The sequence below is a fragment of the Herpailurus yagouaroundi genome, unplaced genomic scaffold (assembly GCF_014898765.1).
Source record: "Herpailurus yagouaroundi ecotype Mexico unplaced genomic scaffold, PumYag 161, whole genome shotgun sequence".
Classification (NCBI taxonomy): Eukaryota; Metazoa; Chordata; class Mammalia; order Carnivora; family Felidae; genus Herpailurus; species Herpailurus yagouaroundi.
The window spans coordinates 4,026,266-4,035,713 of record NW_024412402.1 but is presented as its reverse complement, the minus strand read 5'-3'; the positions used below and the strand labels follow the sequence as shown (position 1 = coordinate 4,035,713).

Below are 9,448 nucleotides of genomic sequence, written 5' to 3'. Positions count from 1 at the left end.
CGATGTTAGATGTCGTCAATAGAGGGTGCTACCTCAGAAGTATGGTCTCGTGAGTGATGGCTTGAAGGGTCCCGGGGTTTCTTTTTGGGTGATAAAAATGTTCCGGATTAAACAGCGAGATGTGGATGCACTGGCAGTCACATAATCGCACACTTGAACGTGGTTAAAATGGCGGGGTTTATGTTGTGTGACTTTTACCTCAATAAAAATAAGTAGGTCTCTGTGAAGACAGGACAAATCTGTGTTAGGGAGGGTTGAGAACAGTCCTTGGAACGTGGTGACTGGTCTGGTACAGCGACTGTAGTTTTGCTTAGTTGTTTAGCGGTCTGTCGCCGGACCTACTCTTCCTTAGACCCTGGCACCTTCTTCTTGGGTGTCAGAGTCTAGCCACCTCGGAGCTGTCTGTGTCTCGGGCTGGCTCTCTCTCACTGGCTTCTCAGGCAGTGGAGTGAATGCCTGCACTCCCGCTTCTCCCGAATCTCTCCAGACAGCTGATGGCGGGGGGCTAGGAGTAGCCGAAGAGGCCGCAACCGCTGCATAGCTGAGGGGAGTCAAGAAAAGGAGGTAACGTTAGACTTTGTGTCCCAGGGCTCTGGGCCCCTGAACCGAAGGTTAATTTTGCCCGACTCTTCTCCCCAAGTCTCCTCTCTGGTCTGTTGCCCTCCGTGTGGTGACTGTGGAGCCCAAGCGTGCAGTCCCCAGCTCCTTCTGGGGAGAGGAGCTGGACCTCCGGTCGGAGGCTCTGGAACATTCTGTAGGTTGGCAGAGGCGGTGTAGGCTCACGGGACAGGGATGCAAGGGAAGGCTTCAGGAACCACATGGTGGGGTTTGAAGAAATCCTGAGGGCTGGTTTGGGGGAGATCTTCCTTTAGAGTAATCACTGATGATGATGATGAGAGACCGGAGAAAGGTGAGGAGGTGTACACGAAGAACTCCATTCCTGCAATTTCCTCCTCTTCCATCTGGGTAACGGTCCCCACCACACCACCGAGCCCGGAAGACTGGTGTTTCCGTTGCATACAGTGTCGTTCCTCCCAGACCCAGGGTTTTTGGGACAACCTGAGTCAGACGTTTTCTGTCCTGATATCCCCATCTTACCCATGCGTGTGCCTGGTCACCTGTCCTGCCAAACCCCTCCCACTACGGCCCCATCTTCAGAGGGTGCTGCTTGCCAGGGGACCGTCACAGAGCAGGTGGGGAGCACACGACAGACGGGGGCTGCCTCCCTGCGGGGCTCGAGTGTCCTCTAATGCTGGGGGCAGGGGACACCAAAAGCACGTGCCTCCTGATCGGCAACTCTGTCACTCTGTTGCCATTTTCCATTGAGCTGACTCGGGAAGGCTCAGGAAAGCAGGCTCAGCGGCCGGCCTTCGGGGCTCACACGTCTGCCCCCTAGCCCCACGGGGTAGCCACAGTCACTGGGTGGCACTGGTTTCAGGGTCCCCGAGCTGTCAGGGTCTCTCTCTGAGGACTCCCCTCAGACACGGTTACCAAACATGTTTTTCGTGTTTATTAACCTGCTCCTCTTCTCACGTTTCCCTGGGCACAGCTGCATTTCTTATCTGATGGGCCTCCTGCCAGCCCCTCGAAGCCTGACAGTTACAAAGGGCGGGCGGATTAGCTGCAAAAGAATATTTATTAGAAAAAAAATCCCTTTTATTCTTCTGTCCTTTTTGTGGAATTAGCCATATATTGCCTGGATGAGATAAGGGCAGCCCTTTGTGAGCGAGGAGCAGAGGTCCGACATCTGGGTTACTGGCAATGCCAAGGTGAGTGATGATTATTCTCCTTGCCTGCTGTGGACCCTTTCTCTCTCTCGACCTCTCTTGGAGGCTCCTGCTCAATTTCACAGCTCAGAGAGGTCTGTGGTGTGGCTGGATTTCTCCAGAAAGAGGATAATCTTTTTGTGAATGGATCTCATGTTTCTTCTAAACTCCAGGGCTGGAGACCAGTAGGGAAGTGATCATCTGGTAATGATCTTTCAACTTAGTAGCTCCACTTGCTGGGGTTTGTTTAATGGGGTTATAGAGAAAAGAGATGTTCCGATGGAAAAATGGAAACAGCAGTGGCTTTCCTTATGCATTCATGGAGAGACTCTGCCACTGAGGGAATTCTTGGTTCCCAAGTAAATCAACTCCTTTGTGGGAAGTTGGCTTTCCTTCTGTCTTTGAGACTTTGGCGGTGGGATTGCGAACTGAAGATGTTTGCATCTGGCTGCTTCAAGCCCGAGGAATGTCCCGATCATGGCACTCAGAGTCCCTGTGAGGTCCCAGAGGACATGTTCTGTGAGGGCACACGCACTTTGTGTAAACTCTGAGAAGATGTCAACTTTCCCGCCCCAACCTGGGAGCCGCTGTGCCAGACCTGCCTGGGCCTGCCTGCCTCTGATGTACTGTGATACAGGGGAGGTAGGTGAGGAGGCCTGGGTGCTGGCCAAGAGAGCGACTTCTGATCTGGTCCTTCTGGTGCCAGTGGTGGTCATCATCTGGTATTCAGCCCAGCCTGGGCTCTTGGGGTCATGGGAAAACCAATGAATCAGGATCTCTAGACCAGGAGCTAGGGTCTCTGAGAATGGAGGGAGAACCATTATCAAAGAAGAAACTACGATAAAGTATTAGAGCCACTGGGGACATTGAAGATGGAGACCCTTGTCACACATATTTCTGGTATATTCTCTATTGTGTGGTCTCCTGGAGGAGAGGCTATGGCTTTTAGAAGAGAGTCTTTCCAAAGAGCTTTGGTGGCATGAACAGAGAACAAGGGTGCTAGGGTCTTGGAGAGATGTAACTGCTCATATCTGGCCCTCTTTTGCTATTTTTTCATGTACTTTTCCTTCCCACTGACCCCTCCTTCCTGGCTTCCTGGCTTCTCTCATCTCTCTTTGCATGGAACACCCCTCGCCTCATAGGTGGGCAACACCGGGCGTAACTCAGAGTAACTCATCCTTTCTTTCCCATCCCAACACTCTCCTCTTGACCCCCTGGTCTTGGATGATGGCACCAACATTCTCTAAGTCACCCAGGATGCACAGCCCTGGTGAGTTTGCTACTTTGCTTGCCCCGCTTTCTACATCCAGTCGGTTTCCAAACTGAGTCTAGTCTACCTGGGTGGTATTGCTTCCACTCATGCCTTTACTTCCCTTCTTACTTGTTGCCCTGGTTTCGATCATTATTTCTCATCTACGTTAATGCACTAGCTGCCCAGTTGGACTTCCAGTGTTTTCCTCTTTCTTCTTAAATTTGCTTTGCACTCTGGGGCTAGATTGCTCTTCCCAAAGGCTCTTATCATGAACTTGCAATATTATACACTGTCACTGGCTCCCCAGTGCCAACCTGAAAATCCTGGAACTATTTAAGAAGGGTGACACTGGGGGTTCTCTAGTCTTCATTTTTGGCCTTATTCTTGTGTGGGGGGGCACTTTAAGCCCTGCGAGGGCAGGGACCTTGTATGTTTCGTCTACTGGTGTATCCCTGTACTCTGCACAGAGCCTACAAATAGCACATAGGCCCTGGCATGCAGCAAGGCCTCAACGATGCTTGTAAACTACTTCCCTACACCCAAAATACTGCTGCCTACCAGGAACCCTCACTGCTCCCAAAGAACAGCCTTCCTTCCCCATCCCCCCCTTCACCATTGCACATACTCTCCCTGGAATGAAGGCGACACAATTTCTGTTTATTCTACTCCTACCCACTTTCCAAGGCCCAGGCCAAATCTCACCTCCTTCAGGAAGCCCTCAATGATTCCTCAGAGAGACGCCATGGCAGTTCTTACTCTCCTGGGGCACTTGGCACTGTTGGCCTTTATTTGAAGACTTCTCATGTCTTTCTTTACTGAGGGTTGAGTTACTTGAGGGCAGGGATCGTTTTTTATTCATCTTTTGAAGCACCTAATACAGTGTCTTCTCCTGGATGTGCTGAGTCAAATGTATTGAATTAATAAATGAATATCCATATCTTATCTGCAAGCCTGTTTGATTTGTAACCACATGGACATACAGCTTTAATGACGAGGAATGACTTGGAGGCCAATTAGCATCCATTTATGCTACTGCTGCTGGGGGTTAATTAACTCTAATAAATGTGCACAAATTAGCATTTGTTGTTTTACAGCAGAAATCACATCAAGGTGAATCCCATGCCAAGCTCTGAAGCAGAGGGTTGTAGACACCTGAGCTGTGCACGGGAGACGCCCTGAAGTTTAACCCATGAGGACCTCCCGCCATTTCCTCAGCTGACTGCTTTCTCGGATCCTTTCAAAGAGGCGTTTCCTAGTGATGGTCAGACAGCAGAAACCCGTCACATCCATGAGCCTGTGCGAATTCCCTTTGCCTGTTTTGTGAAGATCTGGGGAGGGTTGCTATGGTGAACTTAGTGCTTGGGGAGGGAAAGGAGCCCCTGCCTGAGAACGTTCCTGGTCCCCAGTGTCCCTCCCCCTCAGGAAAGTGACATCAGAGAGGAGGAGCTGAGCTTTTACCCCCGCGTGTCACCTCATCTCTCTACGCCTCAGTTTCCTCATTGGATGGTGGCATCTGCTTTATGGGGAGGGGGGTGTTGCAGTGGCATTGCTGAGGATGAAGTGACATAATGAGTGTCATGGTACTTCGAGAACCATGTATTACGCTGTCACTCACTGCATCGACATCGACGGTCCCAAAAGTTGTCGGCTTCTGTTCAGCTGCCTGTGCTGTGAGAGATGAGTGGTGTCTAAGAATTCCTTTGGGAAGGGTTTGACCAGCTCTCTGGGGGGCAGACAGTGTGGGCACTTAATTGAGTCGCCTGGCACACACATGACTCTCTGAGGCTGGCACAGAGAGGACTCTGGAACACATCCCATCAGTCTGGCCCAGTGCTGGATTAGCGAGCGGCCTGTCCTGGGTGTCATTTCAAGTTCTGCTTCAAGTTCTGTGTTGTCTGCGGATCCTTGGCAGCGATACAAGGGCTCTGCTTCTCCAGATCTCCCAGATCAAGCCGCCTCACTTGGGAGTGGCAGGTGGAGGGGGAGCGGAAGATATTTCCAGATCCTGATTTCACAGCAACAGTGACTAGACAGAGAGGCATCCTGTAAAGCCTTCCCGGGCCCGGCACCGCGGCGAGCTGTCAGTAGGGGGAGCTCTGTCACTGTGGTGCCTCCTCTTGCCGCAGCTGGGGTGAGGGTCTGCCTGGGGGTCTGAGGAGGGGCTCTAGGAGGCCAAGGGCGCTGTCTTCGGTAGACAGGTACTGAAAAGCAGCTAGGTCAAGAGTTGTGGGCAGCGAGAGCCCCAGCAGAAAAAGAAGTGGAAATCCACTGTGCCTGGTGCCCAGGGGTTAGAAGGGTGTTTGGGTTAAGCACACAAAGAAAACACACAAATATCCCAACTTAGGGTGTCTTAACGAAGAAGGGCTGGAGGGTGTGGCTTCACTAAGACCGAAGCTGCTAGAATTGCCCTCCCTCCCCGTTCCCTCCCACAGGGCCGCCTGTGGGGACTGGCCACAAGGGGGCCCAACATGGTTCCGGGAGCTCCCGAGTGTGCCCTCTGTGGGTGCCTGGGTCTCTCTGCTCACTGAGCAGCCCTCATGAAGCTGGCCTCGCCCTGGCTTATCAGCTGCACCCAAAGGCAGGAAGGTTCTAAATGAGGCTCCTAGCCTCAGACTGGGAAGAGGGGAAGATAAAGTAAGGGAGGCCTCCTTCCTTCCAGGGCCTGGGGTGGCTTTGAGCCCTTAGGGGGACAGATGTGTGCCTAGGACTCTCCAGGTGGTGGGGGTGAACAGCAGGGACGTCCACCTCCCTCAGAGGGTCTGACGCTCAGATGGACTGGTCTTGCCCCTCTCGCAGGAGGCTACAGCCATTTCTCCATCTCTGTTCTGGGCTACCTGAGACCCTGGGAAGCCCGAGGACAGGACATTAGGTTTGTCATCAGCCTTGCATGTGTGTGAGATGCGACTGTGTGGTATGCGTCTAGATGTTTGACCAGAAGTGGGGCTGGGAACCATTTCTCATGGGCAAGTGGGGAGCAAGCCCGGCTTAAGTGGGGCAGTGTGGCCTCATCCAGAACTGCTCTACCCTTAGTGGTAACTTGTGAGACACGTCTTTGTGACGGCATTAAGATCAAGGTTGAGGGGCTCTGAGAGGCTCTGTTAGGCGTCTGACTTCGGCTCAGGTCACGATCTCACGGTTCATGAGTGCGAGCCCCATGTCAGAGCCTGGAGCCTGCTTCAGATTCTGTCTCCCTGTTCCTCTGCCCCTCCCCCCACTCATTCTCTCTCTCTCTCTCTCTCTCTCTCTCTCTCTCTCCTTCAAACATTAAAAATTAAATTAATTAATTAAGAAAAGATCGAGGTTGAGATTGGGGTGCCAGGGAGGACAGCTGGCTTAGAGGTAGGGGAGGATTTTCTGTACTTTTTTTCTGAAGGTCTCTGGTACTGGAAGGATCTTCTCTGTATCCCTCCTCCTTGGGGTCAGAGACCAGATCTTCTGGCTTGGGGCAGTTTAGGGGGAATCCTACCAGACGGAGGGATCAGAGATTCCCTTTGGGTGAATGGAGAAGGGGCTGTCTTTCTGTTTGTGGTGAAATTTGCAGTGAACCACCAAGCTTCAGAGATGGAGAGAGGCTGATCCCAGCCGCTTCTGTGCCCTGTAGGTCCTGCGCCTTAGCTTTGCAAGCTGAGTGGTCTGGCTCCATTTGACGTGTGGCCTACATGGGAGCCCACAGGGACGTCCCGCCCTTCTGCCCACACAGGTGCAGACCTAAACTTGATCTTTGCAAATCAGTCGGCTATCTCTGCTCACTAGAAGCACAGTAACCTCTTGAACTGTCCAGATTAGAGTTTTTAGATTATGAGGGACCCAACACAAGTTCAAGTCAACACAAGGTGAGAGGGGAGGCCTAAGGACTCTTTCCAATCTCAAGGCCTTTACATATATTGCACTCCTCCCCACCCCCTACCCCCACTGGCATATTCTCCCCTATCCCTAACCCATCCTTTTATCTAGGCAATTCCCACCCATCCTTCAGAGCCCAGCCTAGGTGTGGCTTCCAAAGAAGCCTTCCCAGACTGCCCAGATCAGTCTCAAAGCTCTTGGTCTCATTTGCTACAATTATAAACATTTTGCATCGTGTGACTGATTATTTTCTTCTCCCTCTTGTAGAATGTAAGCTTCATAAGGAGAGCGCTGGGAGTTTCTCTCGTTTACCACCCATCGAGTCCCTGGCAGAAAGTAGATACTCAACAAATAAGAGCCGAATGAGAGAATAAATGGGGTCACCAGGTTGCCAGTGGAATCCCTCCCACCTTCTAGCGGCCAGACTGCTGTCTCGGGCTGTATGGATACCGTTCTGTGTTCTTATCGACTGAGGGGAGAACCACAGCTGGGCTGAAGTTCTCCGCGCAGCTCTTGGGACTTTTGAGTTCTCGTGAGGTGATCACTGGTCTCACTCCTCTTGTTTGATCTCCCCCGGACTCTCTGCTAAGTTAAGGTCCATTCCCTACCACGCCCACTGTCTTCTTTCTCGAGATTCTTAGCTTCTGGTCTTTGTGTGAAACACGTGGCTCTCTCCAACTGAAGCCCAGAAAGCTACATGGTGGGGGGAAGGTTGTGGGCCGTTAGCTCCTGAGCTGCTGCTCCAGAGCCAGAGTCTCTTAGCATGGTCCACCTGCGCTCGATGCAGTTTCATGATGAGATCAAGGAGCAGGTCATCTGGACTGGTTGGGATGGTTTCAGAAGAAGCCTGAATACTTCCTGAAGCAGTCCACCTCTGCTTTTGCAAGTCCTCCGGAACTTTGTACCTTGAGAGCTGGCTCAGAGGCAGCCGAGGAGCCGGCCTGGAGACTCCCCTTTCTCTAGAGAGCGGGACTACAGCTTGCTGGCTGAGCGCACAGAGCCTCAAGGCCGCTCTACCTGTGTGCCCTGCTCATGGTCCGCCCCCAGCCACTCCCTCCCCGGGCCTGTGCTGAATCAGCAGCATCCCCCTTGCTCTCTTGGCAGCGTGCAGCCCGGCTAAGCCAAGTGTGGTTACGATGAGTCGGTTCATCTGGAAGCTCGCATCCTGTACCCTTTTCCAATGTGATGTTCCAGCCAACTGGCACCCGAGAGTAAAGAGAAACCCTGGGAACCGAGGCTGCTGAGGACTTACAGCCTTGCACAAGCCAAGGGCGAGGGCAACATTGAGGGGAAGGTCGCCCCGCTGCCAGGCCTTTCTCTCTACTCCATCTTTGTTCCTGTCTAGCAGCACATGGCCCTGGCTGGCAGTCAGCGATCCGCTGCTGGTACTTGCTGGTGGCTTGGCTATCCTCCATCTAGCCAGGGCATTTGGACCTTTTTTCTAATTCTGCTTATGAGCTCGGGAAGCGAGCCAGTAGTTTCCCTTGGAAATTGCCTCTATTGATGTCATTTTCCATCCTAGTCCCCGGGGGAATCTGTTTCTCTATTTCCTCCACATTGACACTACTCTTGCCCTTGGCTCAAATACAGAAGCCTCAGGTAGCACCAATGCCATGGGGAGGGGAAGGGATGGGGGGGCACATGTAAGGGACGGAGGTCATGGGGCACTTGGGTGGCTCCGTTGGTTAAGTATCCGACTCTTGATCTCAGCTCAGGTTATGATCTTGCGGTTCCTGAGTTTGAGCCCCACATCAGGCTCTGCACGCACAGCACAGAGCCTGCCTTGGATCTTCTGTCTCCCTCTCTCTGCCCCTCCCTGACTCGAGCTTGCACTCTCTCTGTCTCTCAAGAACAAAAAAATGTTAAAAAAAAAAACCTTAAAGATGGAGGCGGTAAAATGTTTACATCTGGTCAAAGTGATAGATGAAGCTTTGAGCCCCCAGGGTGGTAAAGTCACCCAAGGAGGGAGGGAGTCACAGGCTTATTTCTTAGCCCCCGGACTGACTGGCTATGGCTTTTGTCAGGAACTCTCTGGCACATCTGTGAGCACCAGTGTTGACATTGGTTATGGGCTGAATCATACCCCACCCTCCGCCCACACATTCATATGAAATCTTAGCTATCGGTACCTCAGCATAGCTCTGTATTTGGAAATTGAGTCTTTTAAAAGGTAATTAAGGTACAAATGAGGTCATATAGATGAGCCCTAATCCAGTATGACCGGTGTCCTTATAAGTGGAGATGTGGACACAGACAGGCATGGAGAAAAGACCACATGAAGACAGAGGAGAAGGTGGTTGTCTGCAAGACAAGCAGAGCAACCCTGAGAAGATACCAATCTTATCGACATTCCTGTTCTTAGACGCCTACCCCCCAGTGTTGCGGGAAAATAAATTCCCATTGTTTAAACCATACAGTCTGTGGGACTGTGTTACGGCTGCCCTAGCCAACTAACACAGCTTCTTCCAGCAATAACAGAGAAGGTGTGCAGAAGGGCCAAGGGGCTAGTAGATTAGATGATCCCATTTTGACCATTTTCTCTTGGACTCTCGAGATTACTGGTGGTGTGGGGCGCCTGGGTGGCTCC

General features: G+C 52.0%; 1 long non-coding RNA gene across 2 annotated transcripts; it reads left to right on the top strand.

The window, feature by feature from the left end:
* Window positions 1-1,614: 1,614 nt before the first annotated feature.
* On the top strand, window positions 1,615-8,517 carry LOC121035367 (uncharacterized). Of its 2 annotated transcripts, none has more exons than XR_005792852.1 (3): window positions 1,615-1,769; window positions 4,116-4,279; window positions 7,129-8,517. It is a non-coding gene; the product is annotated as an uncharacterized LOC121035367 (long non-coding RNA). The 2 variants fall into 2 exon arrangements; XR_005792851.1 differs by having other exon boundaries at window positions 4,116-4,314.
* The last annotated feature ends 931 nt before the right edge of the window (window positions 8,518-9,448 follow it).